We start from the raw sequence: 22,009 nt of genomic DNA, 5'->3' as shown, positions 1-22,009 counted from the left end.
GCATCTGGCTGGAGAATAGACATCTGTTTTCTATTCGATTCTCAAACGCATTCTGCTGTTGTTGTATTTTTATTTTTCGCGAGTCGAGGTGGGTAGGAATAATAGGATTAATAAGATAATGAAAATAATTCCGAGTAACGCTGCTGCCAGGGACCACAGACAACGAACTGCGCGATGCTTTTTTACAGCCAGACGCGGTACAGAAATTTATTTGGAGATTTCGAAAGTGCAATGTGCTTCTGAAATCCGACCAGAATTGCACAACCGCGAGGAAGCAACAACGACTCAATCAGCTGTCTGTATCTGTTTTCCACGCGATCTTATATGTAATATAAATTAAAATTAATTCCTTGAAAACAAACATTTTTTAATGTACAGTAAATCTGTTTTCTGCCAAATCTTCGGAAGAAACGATGTATTTGAGCAAAGATTAGGTCGATCAGATTTTCTTGGTGCCGGTAGCCGGCAGTTGTTCGAAGGAAACACGGCATGTAACAGATTGAGAGGAATAACCATTGTAAGTCGACCAGGATTAAGATTTTAATTCTTTACTAGTCATAGTCGCTTGAGAAATTTATTTGCGTACCTCGTTCTTATTCCTTATTGGCTACGTTATTAAGTCTCGTATTCCAATCAAATTCGAAACGGCAAAAATACAAATGAAAAAAAAAAAGAAACTTACATAAAGCATTTAGGGATAGAACAAGGGTTGTCTATGATATGTAGAAGGTTCCACGAAATTCGGGGATCCAAAATATTACGTTGGCGGTTTGAGATTCAGAACAAGGTTGTGAGCAAAACGTGGTACATACTGAGACTATAATTTCTCTGTGTGATTATTTTTCTTTTTACTTTATCTACTGAGATACTGAATAACAACGCTTGTTAATACCAAACAAGGAACTGTGGTAACTGCGCTAGAAAACTGTTGAAAATAAGAGTGAAGTCCTATAAGCTTTGTTACTAAATGAAAGTTCATTTTTTTTTTTCAAAAATAGGCGGGAACTGTACTAAATGGGAAACCAGATCTGCCGAAAGAACTGTTTCAACTTCATTCCCAAATTAACATGTCTCCTAAAACTGTCCTATTGCAACAAGGTTCGACCTAGCATTTAGAATATTTTTGACTATTTTCTGGAAACAGTCAACTGTTGCATCACTACACTTGTCTATTCTGCAGCTACTGGATGCGGTCGAGAAAGCACGTCGGTGAATTAAAAGGATTTCTACAGATGAAATATTTTAGCAGCGTTAACTATAGAACAAATCGGTCGATGGTCTACTTAAAGTCATTTGTCTAAAAGTTTGTTTCAATTTTTGGAGCTACTTATGAAACGAATTCGGGGACGCAAAATATTTCACAAGCGGTTCAAGATTCAGAACAACGTTGTGAGCAAAACATAGTACATATTGTATGGTTATTTTTCCTCTTTTTATTTTATCAACCGAGATATGTAGTGTGTCACATTACGTGGGGCTTGCTGTGGGGTGCTGAAATAGAGGTATCCTCAAGCTGCAAATGGCGGTCAGTGAATAGTGCGCAAATGAAAGGAATATGGCGGCCGTTGTTGGTTGCTACATGTTAAGCAAAGGTTTTGCACTGACGTGCCAAATTTGTATGGAAACGATTGTCTGCGGGTATTAATGAGTTTGTGGAACGAACGCATCCAGCTTTATGTACTTCCTTTGCAATGCGGAGCCGATCCACTATTGCATGGCCGCAATGACAGGTCTGGAATCTCTCGAAACGGTAGAAAATAACTATAGTGAATGGGGTTACCTATTTTTCATCTAGCCTGAAGAACTACTTACGAAAATAAACTTCACAATACTAGCTGAAACACCTTACAGTTTCACCTCAAATACCTAAGCATACGTTATAGATATTCGTAACCTGTTTTCGTCTTGGCGAACAACAAGCGACCTATCAAACAACGACCAGTACATTGTCGTTACCTTAAAGTGAAACAATGAGCTTCGATTTCTCTTCTTTGTTGGAACTGTGATGCATTTTGCCTCCAAAGTGCGAGAGGCATTTCCGGATGTGACAAGTTTTGTGATGTAACTATTTCGTATGAAGATGTATGACAAGAGATGAATTACTAGAAATGCATTCGAACTGGGAATTGTTTTTCGATCAGGTTCAATAATGTATTCAAACGTATGGCGCAAATAATACCGAATTTCTATTTCAAATACATTTGTACTCCGTAATTTCTCGATAGATCTATGAAGCAATTGTATCACCGAAATTTGTCCCAGCGAGAACCGCTAATCTTGGGAGAAAGAAAGAAGAACGATTTGCCACCTGAAAGACCAAGTAAATTTCTTTACTTCTGTGGTTAGTGATCTTGCTCGTTTTTCCGTAAACTTTCGACTCTTCGTATTTTCGATATCTTTAGTATGTTAAAGGAGATGAGATGAAAGAACTGGTTTCCTTACATTGTCGAGTAACATAGCTGCCGCACCGTCTAATTAAAGTAGTTAATGACGGTTGTACAAATAATATGCGAATCGGTTTTCTATGGCGACCATTATTAGTAAGTTCATGTCGTGCGAATAAGAAACTGTGGCGCTCTTAAAGCCAACTTAATGAGCATGTTTCGGAAGTGCAGTAACGACCGTGCCCCGCCCGACTGTACAAGCGACAGCTCTGACGTCAGCGGAGGGGCTGCGTTCTTTTATAGAAGATGACAACGATTTCCGTATAGTCTGAAGACGAGTCCCTGGGTGATTTTGACATCAGTAGCCCTTCAGAGAATGTGGTTAATATACGATGAACAAGACAGAAGCTGCGTTGAATTTAAAACCTGAAATGAGTGAACCGATCAACTACAGACAGATATTATTGTGAGCTTCTGTTTTATAATCAGAGAAATTAATTTCTATTTAAACTTCTACCGGCGAATAAATGATGGTTGTTCCTTCTTTAGCTTGCGCTGCCATTCACCAGCTCAATTTGTTTGTTGAAGACGCACCAATTACACATATAGTTTGCTTCTTTATTCCCATTACATGTTGCTCGAGATTGTAGTGGAGGAGTAGTAGATAAAGTTTTGATGAGTGACCCATGTTCAGAAATGTACCGTTTGGATATGAAATAAGTTTGAAGACAGGATCACTTTCAAACCTCCCTCTTCACAATAAACACATAAAGTGGCAAGAGCGCCCTTCTCATGCCACGTTGTAATGTTGACACGCATACCGTTTTAGTCTGGCTACAAGGACGGCTGGGGGACACTGGTATATTCGCAACTGGGAGGGTTGCCTGTAATAGCCGACGGCCACGCCGAAACCTCGAATTCTAAGAGGACGTCCTTCGACGTGTAGAAGAAAACTCGACGAGGCGTACGCAAAACACTGCTAAGCAATCACGAGCTTCTGTAAATTACAAAGGCCGATTCTCACTGTCTCCACTGTGGGTGTACGGTGAAGAAGGAGGAGATTTAAAAGTGATCCGATATTCAAACTTATTTTACGAAACGTTTGCTGAAATGTAAAACCTCTGGAACTTTTTATACGAAAACCCTTAAAAAAATTTAATAAAACAAACTTTATTAAAATTCTACGTCTTTATTTTTAATGTCTATTTTCATATCTATTTCCGTAGTTAGCCTGGCGACGACCACATTTCTTCTGGAGAGAGACCAGTTTCTTGATGCCGTCACAGTAGAATGTTTGATTTTGTTGACGGAGCCACAACCTCACTTCTGCTTGCACTGCCTCGTCACTATCAAAGTGAAGTCCTCGAAGGCTTTCTTTAAGTTTTGGTAACAGATGAAAATCGGATGGGGCCAATCGAGACTGTACGGAGGATAATTGGTGCAGATGCCGCAGCGCTTATATGTAGTCCGGCATTGTTATGCTGGAGAAGAGGACGCTGGTATGTGGACGAAGTTTTCAAATCCGTGCTTTCAGTTTTACGAGGATCTCGCAGTACATTTCAGAGTCTATGGAGGTGTCTTCAGACATTAATTTAGTATGCACCACACCTTGAACATCCCAGAACACTGGGGGCATCACTTTGCCTGCTTATGGCACGGTCTTGAACATTTTTCACGCCGCTGATGCTCTGTGGCGAAACTCCAGTGATGCTCTCCTCTTTACGGGATCAGAGTGGTGAACCCAGCTTTCACGCGTGTCTCAGTGTTATTAAGGAGCTCACCTCCCTCACGCTCAAAACGCAGAAGAAATTTTTAACATTGTCCACTCTCTTCTGTTTCAATTGGGGGCACATTTTCTGCGATGAGAAACTCGACTGTAACACGCTTTTTCTCACGCACCGACATTGTTACGTTATACATCGCCATGTTAGACGTTACAATTGGGAGCCATCCCGTGACAGAGAGCTGCAACTTGCACCAGCGAACCGAGATAATTGAACGAGTAATATGCTTGGCATGCAATACTTAAAGCGATATTGACAACAGAATAAAAAATTAATAGGCATTACCTTTCGGCATTCCCTCATACATCCAAAAGGTACATTTTCACACATGGGGTCCTTATCATAACTTTATCCAAGTCCCCTCTACAGCCACTATAAGCCTGTAATAACAATTTTTCAACTTCTTGTATAGAGTACATTATAATTAATAGCCAAAAAGGAGTCAAGTGTAAATATACGATGATATAAGGTGACCGTTTGTGAGGTAACTCTAAATGTATGGCTGTGAGTCACCACTGACTTCAGCGTGAAAAACGTTTGTAATTCATATAAATTTATTTCAAACGTAAACTTTTGGGTTATTTTCTGATATAATTGAGCTCAATTTTCATCCATGGCATACTTAAGAACATATGTAATGCGGTTTCAGTATGTTACGCGCTACAGTTTACTGTGCACTGTACCTTCAATTGGATGCAATATTGCCCCCTTCTTTGGTGTGAGCTACGATTTCTTTCACAAACGGACGAATCATCTTGTAAATCTTAACAAGACTGTACAGTTCGTTTCTTCACTTTTTCAACTTTATTGGCAGGAGTGTTGTACACTTCACTGCTCAGAAGACCCCGTCCAGAACATCCTAGGCGATTGAAGTCAGGTGGTCTTGGAGCCTAATGTACAGGGCCTGCTCGACCGATCCGTCTTCGGCTATAACGGCGCGTTGGATGTAGTCTTATATTGGCAGGAAGACGTGACTCATTCCCTAACGTCGCATAAGCAATCCAGGAAGATTTCGCCGCAGAAATCAAGTTCGCTTTGAAGAAGTTTTGGACCAGTGAGACAATAATCTGAATCGCAACACAGACATTCAACGAAAAAATTGCCGATGTGGAGAGATGAGTGTACTAGTTGTGTTTTCGTCGAATTGGAGGTCAATTAGATGTGGAGTTAATGGAGCATTTTTCCTTTTTTAGCATATTATACTGTTTAAGACCGAAGCTAGTGTCAACTATTAAAACAGATATTCGAAATTACCTCGGGAATTGATTTTTTGTGGACTCATTTTTATTGAATGTTTTTGTTTCTCTTATTGTATACTTTCATTCGTGATAGTTTTTGCAATTAATTATGATACAGTGTCTGCATACCACCAGATGAACATAGATGATGATTTACGTCATTGTAACATGGTAACTGAACATTTAAAACCGCCGCCCATGTCCAAGAGTGACTCTTACCTACAACCTCCGTTTCACCAGGCATCCAGTCGCTTAAGTGTGTAACGGGGAACTAATGTCTGCCCCTGATCTCTTTACGAGTAATGTGTGGTATTCACATTTTGTTACATGTGTGAAGAGCACACATTGCTCGTGGGTCCCTGTTATATACTTTTAACGACTGGATGCTTTGTTTCGTTGAACATGGCTCTATTGAGGAGTCGAAAATGATAGCCTAAATATAAAGCTATAAAAATATTGGCTGTTAGAAAATTGTTTATACAATTCATCGACCAGCCGCCGTCCCACACTCCATAGTCACAAGCTGAAGTTACGTTTACTAAATGCGTCTGCGATATTGCTAAACTCAGCTTGACGACACACTACAGTTCAGCAGAGGGGGCGAAACTTCCCAAATCGTCTGGAGATTTCTAAAGGAGAAGGAAGTGCCTGTTTTCCACGTTGTGGGAAAGAAGACTCGATGCAGCTGCGGGGGTGCCAAGTGCAACCTGTGGCACGGCCATCCGTACCTGCGGCTATCCGGCTGCCGGCGGGGAGGCGGCGCCGTGCGCTCGGGCGGCGTCGCTGCTGGGGGCGGGCGCGGGAGCGGCCCCCGGGGGCGGCGCCGTGCCGCGCCTCGAGCCGAGCGTCGCGATCAGCACGACGAAGGCCGCCATGAGCACGAGCACGCAGCAGATGGCGACCGCGACGGTGGCGCTCGTGCGGCCGATGGTTGCGGCTCGCTTGACTGCGTGCGACCCGGCCGCCGCGCGACGCACGACTGAGCTGGGCGCGCTCCTCGGCAGCGTCTGCCGGCGGCGGGAACGACCGAAGGCTCCCGAGAGGAGCCGAGGAAGCGTCGGTGGCGGTGGCGGCGCCTATCAGAGTTTACACAGACCGGGCATTGTGCGCTCGCGAGATACGTAACGCTCCCCGTTCCGCGCGCATTAGACGCATTGATTCCGCGAAAGGCGCCCCAGACGCCTGACAGTGGAGATACTCGCGGCAAATCCTCCCCACTGGTAACGGCGTCGGCCGCCGCCAGTATTGTACGCGCTTTCGTCTTCTCAGAACCTCCGCTAAGGGTCCGAGCTCCCTTCATCTTGGCTCTGCTTGTTCAGTGCTGCCATGTGTGTAACTGCTACACTTCTCTCCCCGGAGTGCAAGATGACTTAGTGGTGGCACTGGCGACCGGTGGGTGTCTCATGCATCAGCTGAATGAATGACTACACCTGCTTCAGATCATAACTATCCTCTGTTCATAGTTTAAAATTCGGAAAAAAGGCTCCTGAAAACTACCAGACGTAAGGTCATAGCCTCCCGTGATTTCATAACTGCATATTCGATAACTGTAAAAAGATCGTGACGAACTGGCATCTAAATTTTTTTCAACCTCTCTTCCCCATTTCCTTCCAGATTGCAGGGAACCGTAATTCTAAGATACTAACAATTCTGACAGAAAATGATACTGGTACACACCAATTTTCGGAAAAGCGGTCTTTCTAGTTCCTCAGTGAAGTACCTGACAGGAGGTATTTCCCAATGCACCACGCATTAGAGTTTCTTCCAGTTCCAAACGTGTAAGCATCGCAAGATGAAACATTACTTAAATGCCTCTGTGCACACTGTGTTTCATCTTGTCTACGCAGTCCCTAGGAGAGTGCTGCGCAGGAGCGGTTCTAGTATATTCCTAGATTCCTCAATACTGGTTCATGAAATTTTCAGGTTTTTCAGTATCTGTGTGCCTCCTGTGGGTCAAACAAACCTGTCCCCATTCGTGTAGTCCTTTTTTCTGTACGTTCAATATTCTCTTGTTACCCTATTTGATCTGGGTGTCACGAACTTGAGCAATATTTTAGGATGGGTCGCAACAATGTTTTGTAAGCAGTTTGTTGTGTGTTGTTTTTCCCAACATCGTGTCAATGGAACGAAGTTTGCCACCCGTCTTACATACGAACTGGCCTATGTGATCATTTCATTTTGTATCGCCCAGAAATTGTTACACCCATGTAAGTGCATCAGTTCAGTGATTCCAACTGTGATGCATTTCCATTGTAATCGTTTTAGGAAATGTACAATTTTAAATTTCTGGATATTTAATTTGTCAATCTTTGCACCACTTATAAATCTTCTCAAGACGTGATTATATATGTGCAGATTTTTTCAAACAGTGTATCACTATACATAACCACATGATCTGCAAAAGGTCAGAGATTTTGTCTGGTAGTCATTAATATACAACATAAACATCAAGGGTCCCAAAATATTTACCTGGGGTACGACGAAATTTACTTCTACATCTGGCAGCGACTCTCCCTCCAAGACATGCTCCACTGCGTAAGCGTCTGTGAAGTACAAAGTTTCTTTTTCAAACCGAGAATAGCAGGCAAAGATAAAGTGGGGAGCATCTGTGTGACACTCGACAATCACCACGATAGCTCATAATTCTACTCAAAATTACGTTCCACTGTAACTGATGCAATCTACGTTTCGTGATCGCGACAGCCACGTACCGTTAGCTGCCACACATAGTAATACACGCGGTATATGTTGGCAGTTTCATCTGTCCCATTTGTGTGTGTGTGTGTGTGTGTGTGTGTGTGTGTGTGTGTGTGTGTGTGTGTGAGTGAGTGAGTGAGAGTGAGAGAGAGAGAGAGAGAGAGAGAGAGAGTTTGTGCGTAAAAAAAAAAAAAAAAAAAAAAGATTTCCGATGTCACATGAAAGACCTGAGGAGCAGTGTTTGTCTGCAGAAATCAAACTGCAGACAGACATCTGCCGAAATACCAGAGAAAATGAAACTCACCACTCTTAGGAGGCACACCCTGTACATACAATAAAACGCAAAGTTTCGAACAATTCCTAATGACAGAGCCATAGTGAACTACCAAAATGACGTCTACAGAAGACACTCGTTACAAGCAACATGCTGTGATCTATTTCTTGGTTGTGGGAAAAGAAAACGTGGTGACGATCCATTAACATTTGTCTGTAGTGTATGGTAATGATGCCGTTTGTAGGAGTACCGTAGGGCGATAGATAAAGAGAGTTAAAGCGCCAGGAAGCGCAGAAACTGAGCATCGTTGTCCGCCATGTTCAATTTCTCCTGCCACAGCCGCTGCTCCCGACATTGTTCATGGAGACCGAGGCATCACAACTGTACAATTAGCTCTACAGCTCTGGTTGAGCCTTGAAATTGCGTCTCCAAAGAGACTGAGTCTCTTGGATATTCAAAGGTATGCTCAAAATGGGTTCCATGAATGTTCACAACAGACCACAAGATTCAAAGAAAATTCATTTGAATTGTTGGAGCATTTAATATTTTATTTGGGATCTGAAATTTAAAAACCTCTCTCACACCGACCTGATTTAGCTTCACTGATCAGGATAGTAAAAAACATGCGCATATTAAGGGTATTTTCATTCACAAAGCAGGCATATCACATTCACACTGTTCAATACTGATTAAATTGAGCTTAACTTAAATTCCATAAGGCAGTGAAGCAATTTCGAAGTCTCGGTGCGAAGAAAATTGTCCATCGATCTCCTGAAAACACTTGTAATAATTATTAACTTTCGGTGATCATATGGGGAAGACCGGAGATCTGCTGATAAGACCGTGTTAGCCCATTTATTGAAAGCAATAAACTGGATATCTTGAGCGTACAAAACGGCAGGTTCCTCCAGTGGAAATCAGACGTTCCCCACTGCTCCAGTGCAACACAGCGTAGTCAGCAGACACTGTCAATAATAATTAGTTAAATGATACGCGAACACACTTACTTAAGTTTAGTTCATGTATTAAATTCCTTCTCATACAGAATCTGATCAAGATGGCGACTAGCTCAACAATACATACATATACATCTTCGTTCTTTCATGCTAATCGGCAAGATCTGAATCATTCTTTTCATAACAGGAAACATAGCAGAGAAGCTATTCCATGGAGTAAATGCACGCTGCAAGAAATAATAGGGCTTGAAACTTCTTTGCATTGATAATCATCGTATATTAAAGTTTAGGAATCGGTAAGATAAGAAGAGATATTTCGAGATATGTACTGAGTTAAATAATTTATAAACGTTTCTGAAAATATAGCGGAGAGACCGCTGCAAGAGACATTACAAGCAGTCTGACGTCAATGGAGAGGCCTTTCTGTCACGGATCGTTACAAGAGAAAAAGCCTAGATGATTCACTTTGATCCGGCAACAAAAAGGTAGCTACTGGAGTAATACCGCTTGCAATCACCAAAAAAAGAAGACATTCAAGGCAGTTCCATTTTCTGGACAAAGTCATAAGTGACAATCTTTCGGGATGGTGATCGTGCCATTCTCATGAATGTGTTTCCAAAAGGGTCAACCATTAATCCATAGGTATCTGTGAAGGTTCTGAATAAAATAAGGAATCCTTTCCGACATTTTCGGTCTGACAAAGATCCAAACCAAACTAAATGTTGCTCCAACACGAGAATGCACGCCCACGCACAAGCCTTTGAACTCAGGAAAACTTCACTAAATTGGGATTGACATCATTGCCTCTCCCTCCCAGTAGCACAGGCCTGGCAACGTTGGACTTCCGTCTCTTTGGGCCACTCAAGGATTCTCCTTGAGGAACAAATTTTGAAGCTGACGTGAGCGTAATTCATTAGTGAAGACAAGACTACGAACACAGGACCAGAGCATTTACCAACAGGGAATACATGCTCTTACACAACGTCACAGAAAGTGATGGGAGACTATATAGAAAAAAATGGAGATCTTGATGGTCACCATATTCTAGCACTTAAGAAGAAATAAGTTCAAAGAAAAAAATTGTGGTGAGTTATTTCTTCAACGACCCTAAGTACAACGTGCTGACATAGGCCGTGGCTCGAGCGCGTCGTAAGATTGTCCCGAAGACGACGATAATGACGAAATGAGAGACAGGCTTCAAACAGCAAGTGTGTCCAGTGCACTCAGAAATACGAACTCATATCCAGGTCTACAGGCGTCGCAAGTAAATAAGAACTGCGTGAAATACAATAATATCCGAATCTCATAAAAAAGATAAAAGGTACTCCCTGTAACTGAGCATCAACACTCATGGTGGATGACAAAATTGCGTTGTATAGAAAATTCGATGTTGCAATATTATTGGTTAATTCTTTCTTCAACAGCTCTGACCTCTGTATTTTTAAAATAAGCAATAGTTGTGAACTGAGGAAGGATGTGGAATGAAACCCTGCCGTGCCCGGCCAACGAAACCATCACGTAATTCTCCTAAAGCGATTTAGGGTAATGTAAACCTGGATGGCCGCAGGTAGATTTGAACTGACTATTCCAACTACACTGCTCGCTCTCGTGTTAGAGCTCGTATTATGGTAACTCACTCTCGGAAGGAGAACAGCAGCATCCAAAACAGACACAATTTAATATTTAGAAAGAAGTTCGTACAAACTGTAACATTACATGAAATCAACCCTACTTTCACTTCCAGGATAAGCACAGCGAATGCCTCAGTGTAATGTACACTACTTACTTTTTGTGAGACTTAATGACAGATGAAAAATGATTTCCCTGGCGGTAGATGAAGAATGCCGAATGAATCAAAAGACCATCAATGAGACCTACGACCTAGCTGAACACATCGTCTGGTATAACGAAAAGCAGCAATCGTTTCGCAGTGTCTTCCCTACTGCTCAGGTCTGCAGACTCGGTACAAGGATTTCATCATTAAAAAGTATCTCTCCGGTGTACAGAAGACTCCTTTCCATGGCCGCCGATTGAGTCTCCGTGGCTAGACGTCGGCTGCCACGATACTAAATACGTAACAGCAAAGTAGTCGAGTGCGTGGCTTGTCAGAAGTTTCCTCATTTTCTTGAAAGAGCTCCCAGCTTGTTCTGTTCCACCTCAAACTTCGCAGCAGAGGTCCCAGCTCTCGTTGGCATGTTCATAAAGTTTTAATGAAAGGCACCAGTAAAAGTTTCTTTAATTCCTGATCTTAAGAAACCGTTAAGCTCTCAGTGTTGTAAGTTATAGACTGGAGCGCCAGTTCATGTTAACATAGGTTATTAGCGTTCGTCAACACAAGTGAGAAATGTATTCTTTACCGCTGCGTAATAGGTTCAGCGTGAAACGTCGAATATAGAAGAGTCATCTTTAAATCTGCATGATCACTCCGCAATTCACACATAAGTGTATCGCACAGGATACGTAGAAACGCTTTCGAATATTTCTCAGTCAATCCACTCTCCAATAGTAAAATGGCTCTGAGCACTATGGGACTCAACATCTGTGGTCATCAGTCCCCTAGAACTTAGAACTACTTAAACCTAACTAACCTAAGGACATCACACACATCCATGCCTGAGGCAGGATTCGAACCTGCGACCGTAGCGGTCACGCGGTTCTAGACTGAAGTGCCTAGAACCGCACGGCCACATCGGCCGGCGTCCAATGGCATATGTGAAAAATAAGCAAAAATACAACTTTCCGTGGAGACACCGATTTTTCTTATTTTACCCCAATGATCAATACTCTCTACGTAAATGGGAGTCAGCAAAATGTTTAATCCTACGGAGGAGAAAGTTGTTGATTGCAATTTCGTGGAAAGTTCTCGTCGCAAAAACGCAAGGTCCTTGTTTCAACGTCTGCACTACCTTCTCAAGTCGCTTATCGTATCCGTAACACTCTCTGCCTGGTTTGGTTATAAAACTAAACGATTTGTCTTCCTTTTAACTGTTTTAATGTCTTTTGTCAATCCCATGTAGCCGAGCAAAGTCCAAATGAGGAAGGACAAGGATAATTTACGCCCTCTTTACTAGACCTGTTGCATCTTCTACGTGTTCTGTCAAAAAATCGCAGAGTTCTTTAGGCTTCCACACATCATTTTCTATGTCCTCCAGTTAACTCGTCCGTTATATGTAAATTGACGGTGGAGAGGGGAAGAAAGGATTGTTCGTGATGTATGTTCAGACGTACACCACGCACTCATGTAAGTCGGTCATACTTGTTTCTTCTGGGTATTTCGTTGATCGACAGTCATTTCTCTTTGGCGTTTATCTCACCATGATACTGTTATCTAATGACGGACTATGGTGCAGACATTGTTTGCAACTGTTTTTCTTAATTTTGCTACCTGGTACCCTCCAGGTCTCCGAGGACTTCAGTTACCACAACGACGTTAAGTTTGGGCGGTGTCAGTTTTGTGAATCGTATAAGATTTGACCTGTATGTTTTCGTACTTACACTGCTTATGTGTTGTGTTTTGAGGCAAAAGAAAAATTTCACTTGACTAGGCGAGTTCGGAAAGTTCACCAAAACCCACAGAAACTTTCCTTACGTCTGCTCTCAGCTTCCGACGAGTCGCACGAAGTCACACATGCGTGTGCTGCCTGATCCACGCTCTCTTAGCACCGTGCGCGACACGCTACTAATTAGGATATGTAATGCTTCCCTGATTTACATGAACAATTAAGGTGAAAGGACTGGAAAGGAAACTGGATGGGTGAGAAGACAGGAGAGATGAAAATTTGTGCCGGGCAGGGCTCAAATCCCGATGCTCCGCTACTCTAGAACAGTTGCCTTAACCTCGTCGGTAATCCGCATAGGGTTCCTGTCAGGCCCAGATTCCCAGCTACCGTCGCACCGCAGCGGCTCTCGACCATTAACCTCCTCCTCGTAGATTTTTGATTCCGATAGGAGTTCGATTCTTTTTTTTGTGCGTCCGCACTGAAACTTTTTTATCAAACAGCCGTCGCACCTGTAAATTTATAGATATGATTGGTGTCTGTTCTGTCAGACATGTCCGCCAGAATAAATACCACACATATTTATAATTCTCAGATTTATTCGGAAATTTTAATCAACGGAACCGGGTTAACCCTCTGCACTGCCACACCTATAAAGTCAGTCTACATAAAGGTCACCACGATCGTTTGACACACGAGGCGTGGTGAACTTCTCACAACTCCAAAGGCAACGCTTTAAAGCCCTGCAGCTACCTACCTTGAGAAACATTGAGAGATGCGACCACTGCACTATAGTATGTACGCCACTAACAGTTCATGAACGGCCTCCATCTGGCTCCCTGCAACGTCTGCCGCGAACCTTACACAGCAACAAAACAGGAACACAGCTTGTAGCCAAGGCGTCAAAAGACAGACACAAAGCCACACTTACGTTCTCGAGAAACAAATCAAATTCAATGGTTACAACTGAATCTCGCCAAGACCGTCAGTTTTATCCAGCACCACCTCCAGCTAGCTACTGCTTGTCCGATCTGACATTAGGTCCCTGCTAGCCGAGCAAGTACTCACTCACTAAAGCCCGCCCTCTAGTGCACCAGTCACGAGACGTCACACGTCCGCTGCAAGTTAAATTCCACGCCAAGGCAATTCGCGCGACCCAGCACTGAAGCATGCCACCGAGAACTGGCGAACGGCTGCGCTGCTAGGACCTCGCCTCTGGGAGTGTGCTCCGATAAACAGAGCCTTTTTTCTCTCGCGTGAGAGAACGATCGTTCGACGGACACGAAGTGGTTTCGACGGCCTCTAGGAGGCTGACATCTGAGGTCCAGGATCGCTGTACTGTCTAGATATCTTACACTACGTGATCAAAAGTATCCGGACACCCCAAAAATATAGGTTTTTCATATTAGGTGCATTGTGCTGCCACTTGCTGCCAGGTACTCAATATTAGCGACCTCAGTAGTCATTAGAGATCGAGAGAGAACGGAATGGGGCGCTCCGCAGAACTTACGGACTTCAAAAGTGGTCAGGTGATTGGGTATCACTAATGTCGTACGTCTCTACGCAAGATTTCGACGCTCCTCAACATTCCTAGGTCCATCGTTTCCGATGTGATAGTGAAGTGTAAACGTGAAGGGACACACACGTACAGTACAAAAGCGTACAGGTTGACATCGTCTGTTGACTGACAGAGACCGCCGATACTTGAAGAGGGTCGTAATGTGTAATAGGCAGACATCTATTCAGACCATCACGCGTATTCCAAACTGCATCAGGATCCACTACAAGTACTGTGACAGTTAGGCGGGAGATGAGAAAACTTGGTAGAGCGGCTGCTCATAAGCCACACATAGCGCCGGAAAATGCAAAACGACGCTTCGGTTGGTGTAGAGAGCAACTGAATTCCACCCCTTGTTGGACAGTGGGAAAACGTTTAATGCAGTAACGAATCACGGTACACAATGTGGCGATCCGATAGCAGGGTGTGGGTAAGGCGAATGCCCGGTGAACGTCATCTGTCAGCGAGTGTAGTGTCAACAGTTGCGTTTTTCATGGAGGGGGCTTGCACCCCTTGTTGTTTTGCGTGGCACTATCACAGCACAGACCATCATTGATGTTTTAAGCACCTTCTAGCTTCCCGCTGTTAAAGAGCAATTCGGGGATGACGATTGCATCTTTCAACACGATCGATCACCTGTTCATAATGCACGGCCTGTGACGGAGTGGTTGCACGACAAACACATCCCTGTAATGAATGGACTGACCTACATCGAGTCCTGACCTCAGTCCTAACACCTTTGGGACGTTTTGGAATGCCGACTTTGTGCCAGACCTCACCGACAGACATCGATGCCTCTCCTCAGTGCAGCACTCGGCAAAGAATGGGCTGGCATTCCCCCAAGAAACCTTCCAACACCTGATTAAACGTATGCATGCGAGATGGAAGCTGTCATCAGAGCTAAGGGTTGGGCCAACACCATATTGAATTCCATCTTTACCGGTGGAGAGTGCCACGAATTTGTAAGTCATTTTCAGCCAGGTGTCCAGATACTTTTGATAACATGGTGTATTTGGTCGCTGTATTTTGTAAACGGTGAAATAATTCTGGACTCTATTGGTCAATCGAAGATTTTTGTATGCAATGTTTAGTACTATCGGATAGTGTGTCCCCCTGTAGCTCAAGCCAGCGCATGGACAGCTGTGATGTTTTTATCCAATAGCACGGTGGTGGTGCGGACAATCTCTCACATTTACGCGAAGTTGGTAAAGCTGAATCCATCTGATTATCGTTTTATTGCTTCTGACCTGTAACTGTGGCACGAAGCTCACTTGGGTGCATCCAGTGATATTTTAGCTGATGTGTTAGAACTATGGCTATTAAAATTATGGCTACTGGAGCCTTATTTTGGTTACCGAGTAATGGTTCCGTTTTAGGGACTTAGTGCGATAAGAGATATTTTTCTCCAGTAATGCCACGAATATAACTGCATTTCGTGGACTCGTGCAGTTGATAATAGAGTTTGTTAAAGAGGGTGGAATACAGTTTGACTGTGTTACTGCACGACGTAGACAGGACTCTGTAACCCCATACATCCAAATATGTAGTTGTGGTGGGGGCGTACAGTCCACGTACATTGCTGAATATACGCGTGAGTAGAGCGTGTTAATGAATGCGTAGCCCCGTTGCTACTGCAATTTTATCGATTATACTGGTGTTACAAATGTAATCAATCTTGTCAATGCGACCCATATTTAACAATAAATCCAAGAGCTGGTGTTAGTGATTTGCCAAATTAATACAGAGTTAACTCCGTTGTGACGCCACATGTGGTACGAATTATTCTGTTTAATTAAATGCTTGTCAGCTGGTTACTGCTAACGTTAAATATGTTTTACTTAAATTGTTACGGATATATAGAGGGGGTTCACTCTAAATCCATTAATGTTTAAATGATTTTTGGAGAAGTAATATTGTCATATGAATCTTCAGCACTCAACCATGGAATTCCAAGCATTATCCACGAGAAATGAGACAAATTTGTTATTGCCTTAGTTTTTATTTCACTGGTGTCCCTTTTTTGCATAAATTTTCGTTGAAATAAAATATGTTCAAAAGCAATGTTCACTCACCGGTTCAACTCAGCTTTAGCACCTCCCAATTCTGCTACATGCTTCACTCGGAACATACCACCTGCTCACTGCAACGCTCTTGTGATTCTTATAGGCATTCCTTATTTGAAGAACGACTTCGTTGATTACTAAGAATCGCCGATTATCTACTTTAAAAATACGATGCGGAATACGATGGCACCACACTTACCTCAGATGCAAGGGCCTTCGTCGATTTCGCGATCTCCAAATCGCTCCATAAAGCAATTTTTCATTCCTCTGTGTCTGCCAGTCAACTTAGGAGACAAATGCAGGCATTTTTATTTCCAGTTCACTGCTCCTAGTAATAGCTGGGAGCAGGTTGCCGGAGAACGCTTGGCACCGTAGGAAACACACGCCCTAAATCCTTTCACTGCCATTGAGACGTATTTGTCCCACAATGGGTTATTAGAGAATGTTATTGCTATCTATCCTACTGATGAAGGGAAGCTTGCAAATGGTTTTCAGAACTCTCACAACTATGGCTCGCTTGCATATGGTATTGTCTTCAAGTTTAATTATTAATCCTCCGCTTTGCTCCGTTGTGTCGAAAAGAATTGGTTCGTTCGTGCAAGTAGGCAACCAAATGAACAGATTTGCAAAGCGGGCGTCTGTCTCTAAATTGCGTATTTTCTGTGTCATAAACCTGTAGTGAGGGGTAAAAGCTTGAAGAACCGCTGTGGCAACTCACGTGTGTCTGTTTGCTGTAGTTTTTGTGTAGCCTGCTTCTGAAACCCCGCAAGTGCTTATGAATAAGTCTTGTACATCACACCTCTCCACGTGTTGGCGAAATGGTGGAAACACTTTTTTATATTGTCTCTTCTGACTATAACATGAATTAAAATAACCACAAATTGTTGTCTTTCATTCTTAAAAAAATGATGGTGAAAGGGTTTTCTGCCTTCCCCGCTCGTAGTCCTTCGCTACAAGCTGTTTAGAAGCGTTATCGAAGGAATGGGCCACCATATTCAAGCTCAACAGCAGGCGCTGTACTTTGGATACTGGAAGCACCACAGTCACACCACCGAGAATCCATTCATAAGATAAGGAGCTTACAACGAATATAAAGTTACTTGTGTGCTTTCCAAGAAAAAATACTGCCACAAATATGAAGAGTGTCACTACGTTATCATGAAAGTTAAATCAAGTAGCTAGGTTTAATTTGTTAGAATTTATATACCGTAATGAAGTACATTCTGTTAGATAAGTACAATAAATTTTATTTCTATTGACCAAGTTGTACCTAATTTCTTGATATCTTCGTCGTGCCAGTGTATCAAACTACGTAGCCGCATCGAGGAAAACTCTTTAGTCTCGACTTCAAGGAGACAAAGAAGAAATTAGTAGCATGAGCGTTGTCTCATTTCTCATTAAAATCGCGACCTACTCATAGAAAGTTGGGTTTACTCCCAAAAGCAGCACCTGTGGTTCAGGGGAACCCTTATTTTGTCCACAGGCGACGAACTCGCGCACTCAAAAACCAGAACGAGCGAGCGGTCAGCTGCTCACCAGAATTGAAAAGCGCTGTTTGCCCCAGACGTTTCGCTTGCGCTGCTGCCGACTGATGACATCCGTCCCCCTCCTGCTGTAGGTATCCAGCAGGTGCAGACCCACGGTGCAGTTGTAGAGACGGTCACAATCCTCCCTCCTCCTTCCCCTCATCGAATATATTGTGCCGCAACAGCTGCTTTTAACATGCCACAGATCCTTGTTTAGTACGATAAAAAAATAATAATAATACACCAGTACCTATCATATCTCGCTAGTACAACTTCTAAGACATTGCAGTTGAGCGAAATATAGCATTTGAGACACATTCTTGAAAAAAAAATTGAGACGTACATGTCATAAAACTGATTTAAGAACTATAATAGCAACAAACTCGCAACTTTGAGACCGCGACAATTTACGCAATATAAAACCGAAGAGCGCCCTGACTGTTATCAGTACTTCACATAACACTTCGATTGTGAACGCAGATCCGCAAGCTACGGATATGGGAGAGTGTAAATGAAGGGAATGCTCTTCCATTCAGTCGTTTTTGCCTACGTTCGGTAAGCCAGGCTTTCTCTTACGTTTTTCTTATTTCTATAATTCCTTAATATTTCCGAGACTCTCAGTTTGCATGCAGTTTTATTCTGGGAAAGTTAGCTAAGAAATTTGGAAACTAATTTATGTGGAAATATAAACGCTTTTACTGAAATCTTCTTTGGGTATGGATCACATAAGTAGCTTCCTCTCCTTCCCAACTCTCGGAATTCACCTGGCAGTTCACCGGCATTGTGACTCTTCTTTCTTAACATAAACAGTGAACTATCGTTCATAAGCAGTCCCTGATTTGTGTATAATAATTGTTTTATTAAGTCAGTTATCAGTTATCAGTTGTATTTACCGCATCATATTATTCGATATGATGTCAGTTTTACAGGAGAACGCTTATAGCAGACACTTAGTTTATAGCAAACACTTAGTTAATAGCAGACACTTAGCTACCAACTCTCCCATAACTGGGACGCATTCATAAAGCGTGTTTCAGTATTGATTGTCAAAATTTCCGAGATGATAGAGAACAGAAAATTCATCACTTTGAGATGGAAACCATGATTCTGCAATGATTGTGTTAAAAGTTACGAAGCCAAACTGCTTTGATAGGTTTCGTTTCCTCCTGTGAGTGAGCAGCTCGCGGTGTTTGAAGGCGTATCTGGAACACCCTTTTCAGCTGTCATTCTTTTATTCCTTTTTCGTGTAGTTGATTGGTGAGAACCGGTGGGGGGGAGGGGGTTGGAGGGGGGTGGGAGTGTTGGAGGGGGTGGGGGGCGGATATAAACCTAACTGCGAATGCCACTAGTGGAATACAAGAGCATGCGAAATGCTTCTTGTACAGTGTAACAGGCTGACTTATTACGTGCGCTGTTTCTTACAGTGTAAGGTAGCAAATACGAGCGAAACGTATATGGGGACCGTAACCACCATTAATGCACTGCAAACGGCGAGGCGAACGTATATCTTTACAGAATGTAGATCGCCAGTTCACTCTGTATTTCTTTTTCCTGGACCCCTGGAAACGTTTCCTGGAAGGTGGATGGTAAATGGGATGTCATTTTACGGCATGATTGTTCATCCTGTATTTATCACTTCATTTCTTCTTCTAGAGATACGCGAAAACTAGTGCGTACGAGATATCTATCAAGACTGAAGATTACCCAAGCAAAGATTTTCCTCGATTCCCTACAAGCAGCTTGAGATAAACATTTGATGAAAGGTCGCCTTCACATCTTCCACTTCCATAGCTTTCATCCCTCTTATAGATTATGATTCATTAATGCAAGACACGATTTATTACTTACCTGCGTTAAACAACAGCGCGCGCGCGCGTGCGTATGTGTGTGTGTGTGTGTGTGTGTGTGTGTGTGTGTGTGTGTGTGTATGCGTGTTTTAGAGGATCGGAACCATTATGTTAACATGAAAACCCAGCCTTTAGCAGCAATAGTGTCATCCGCCGGCTAGGTGGCAGAACTTTTATGCTCCTAATTGATGTGGATAACTTACGTCAGATTATGACACTCTTACTTCATATTTGTCGGTCACATAGCTGCCTGCGAAAACGACTACCGAACGTCTTCACTAGCAAATCACTAAGCAGTGAAATGCATTCCAACAAATAGATGTGCCTTTCGCTATGGTGCAAACATACTTCTACGGATACCTTTTCCTCGTTCATCGTCCCTGGTTCATTCCAGACTCTTTCAGAAAACTGCGTTCCCTGTAGCGGCGGACCACATCTACCGAGGCCAAGTTCTTTGGCAGACGGCCATTTGTTGGCCATTGTAATACTGAGAGTGCAATGTCCTGGATACGAGCCCGTGTACATTTCTATGTTGCAATTGGGTCGCCAAAGTCCACTCGAATAAGGAATGGTGTTATGTAAAATATTAACGAATATAAAATGAGTTAATGTAGACCGTAAGTAAATAGGGGAAAGTGATAAGAGGAAGAATGGCAGCTAGTAGCACACAGGCAAAAGTTTGTTTAGATTTAAAGTAGAACAAGTAGTTGAAGTTATCAATGCGCGTGAATCAAATGTGTGTGAAATCTTATGGGACTCAACTGCTAAGGTCATCAGTCCCTAAGCTTACACACTACTGAACCTAAATTATCCTAAGGACAAACACACGCACCCATGCCCGAGGGAGGATTCGAACCTCCGCATGGGACCAGCCGCACAGTCCATGACTGCAGCGCCGTAGACCGCTCGGCTAATCCCGCGCCGCGTAAATCAATTTAAAGGCACGCTGATCGGCCCTTGCACTTTTATTACTGTGTTATAAGCATCGTGTGCTTCTTTGTTGACTCCTTCGTTACACAAATTAACCAGCATCTCTGCTCACATTCTTCTTAAAGTGAATCTGTAGCTCTGAAAGTGTTTGGCGTTATTTTTGGCCAAAAATAAGTCGTTCTCAACGAGAGGGAAGTGACGCGGCTTATCACAACTCCGTACTGTAATGCGTCAAACTTCCAAATGTCTTCTGATCGCGTACTGTTCATTTCCGTTGTTCGAAATATGCGAGCGAAACGTTGTTGTGGTCTTTATTCGAAGTATGATTTGCTGTAGCATCCCACGTTAGTCTATCCTGCGCAAGTCTCCTGCTCATAACTACTGCAACGTACATCCATTTGAATCTACTTACTGTACTGAAGCCTTTATCTCCCTCAACAGTTTTTAGCCCCACTCTTCCCTCAATTACCAAACACATTTTTTTAATGCCCAAGGGCATGTGCTTCCAATTGATCATTTCTTTCAGTCTTGTGTCATAAACATCTTTTCTTCCCAATTTGATTCTGTTCCTTTCCATTAGTTATTCCATATACCAATCCAATCTTCTCTAACACCACATTTCAAAAGTTTTTGTTCTCTTCTTGTCCGAAATGTTAACATCTGCGTTTCAGTTCCGTACTAGACTATACTCCAAGCAAACAATTCAGAAAAGTTTTAGTATCTCTTAACTTTCTATTCCGTGTTAACAAATTTCTCATTTTGAGAAATACTTTTCTGTATATAACCAGTCTGCACTTCATATCCTGTCTACCTGTGTCATTGCCAGTTATTTTCCTGACCAAGAAGCATAACACCTCTTCTACTTTTAAGGTCTAAGTTACTAATCAACCGACGTACCTTAGTATAACTAGAATTAACTCGACTTGATTCCGTTACCCTCGTTATATTTTTAAGTTTCATCTTGCAACCTCTTTCGCAAGACTCCGCTTAACTGATTTTCTAAGCCCCTTGTGGTCTGCTACGGAATTACAGTGTAATCGGCAAACCTCAAAGTTGTTTTTGGAGCCATTTTCACTATTTTTCGACCGTGACTGTCTCAAGAAATATGTAAAGATTGTTTTAAATTACTGCTACCAGTCACAAACTTTGTCAACTATTGTATTACTTATATTTTTAGTAACATGTTTCGAGGGTTAAACCTCATCTTTTCAGGCTAAATGGCATTACAAAAACAACTTTGACGTTACATAGTCTT

At 42.6% G+C, this 22,009-nt stretch overlaps 1 protein-coding gene across 4 annotated transcripts in view; it reads right to left on the bottom strand.

Annotated features, from left to right (window-relative positions):
• The window catches only part of LOC126320425 (CUB domain-containing protein 2), a 1,159,067-nt gene that overhangs the window by 471,479 nt on the left and 665,579 nt on the right, over positions 1-22,009 (bottom strand). The window contains exon 1 of one of the 4 annotated variants that reach the window (XM_049993937.1): positions 6,135-6,407. The exons of the other annotated variants lie outside the window; for them this stretch is intronic. The gene's annotated coding sequence lies outside the window, so the exon portion shown is untranslated. Of the gene's footprint in view, positions 1-6,134; positions 6,408-22,009 lie in introns of those variants that run through there. 4 annotated transcript variants of the gene reach the window in all.

The sequence above is a fragment of the Schistocerca gregaria genome, chromosome 2 (genome assembly GCF_023897955.1).
Source record: "Schistocerca gregaria isolate iqSchGreg1 chromosome 2, iqSchGreg1.2, whole genome shotgun sequence".
NCBI classification, from domain to species: domain Eukaryota; kingdom Metazoa; phylum Arthropoda; class Insecta; order Orthoptera; family Acrididae; genus Schistocerca; species Schistocerca gregaria.
Note: the sequence above shows the minus strand (reverse complement) of the source record. Positions and strands in the feature narration are given on the sequence as shown.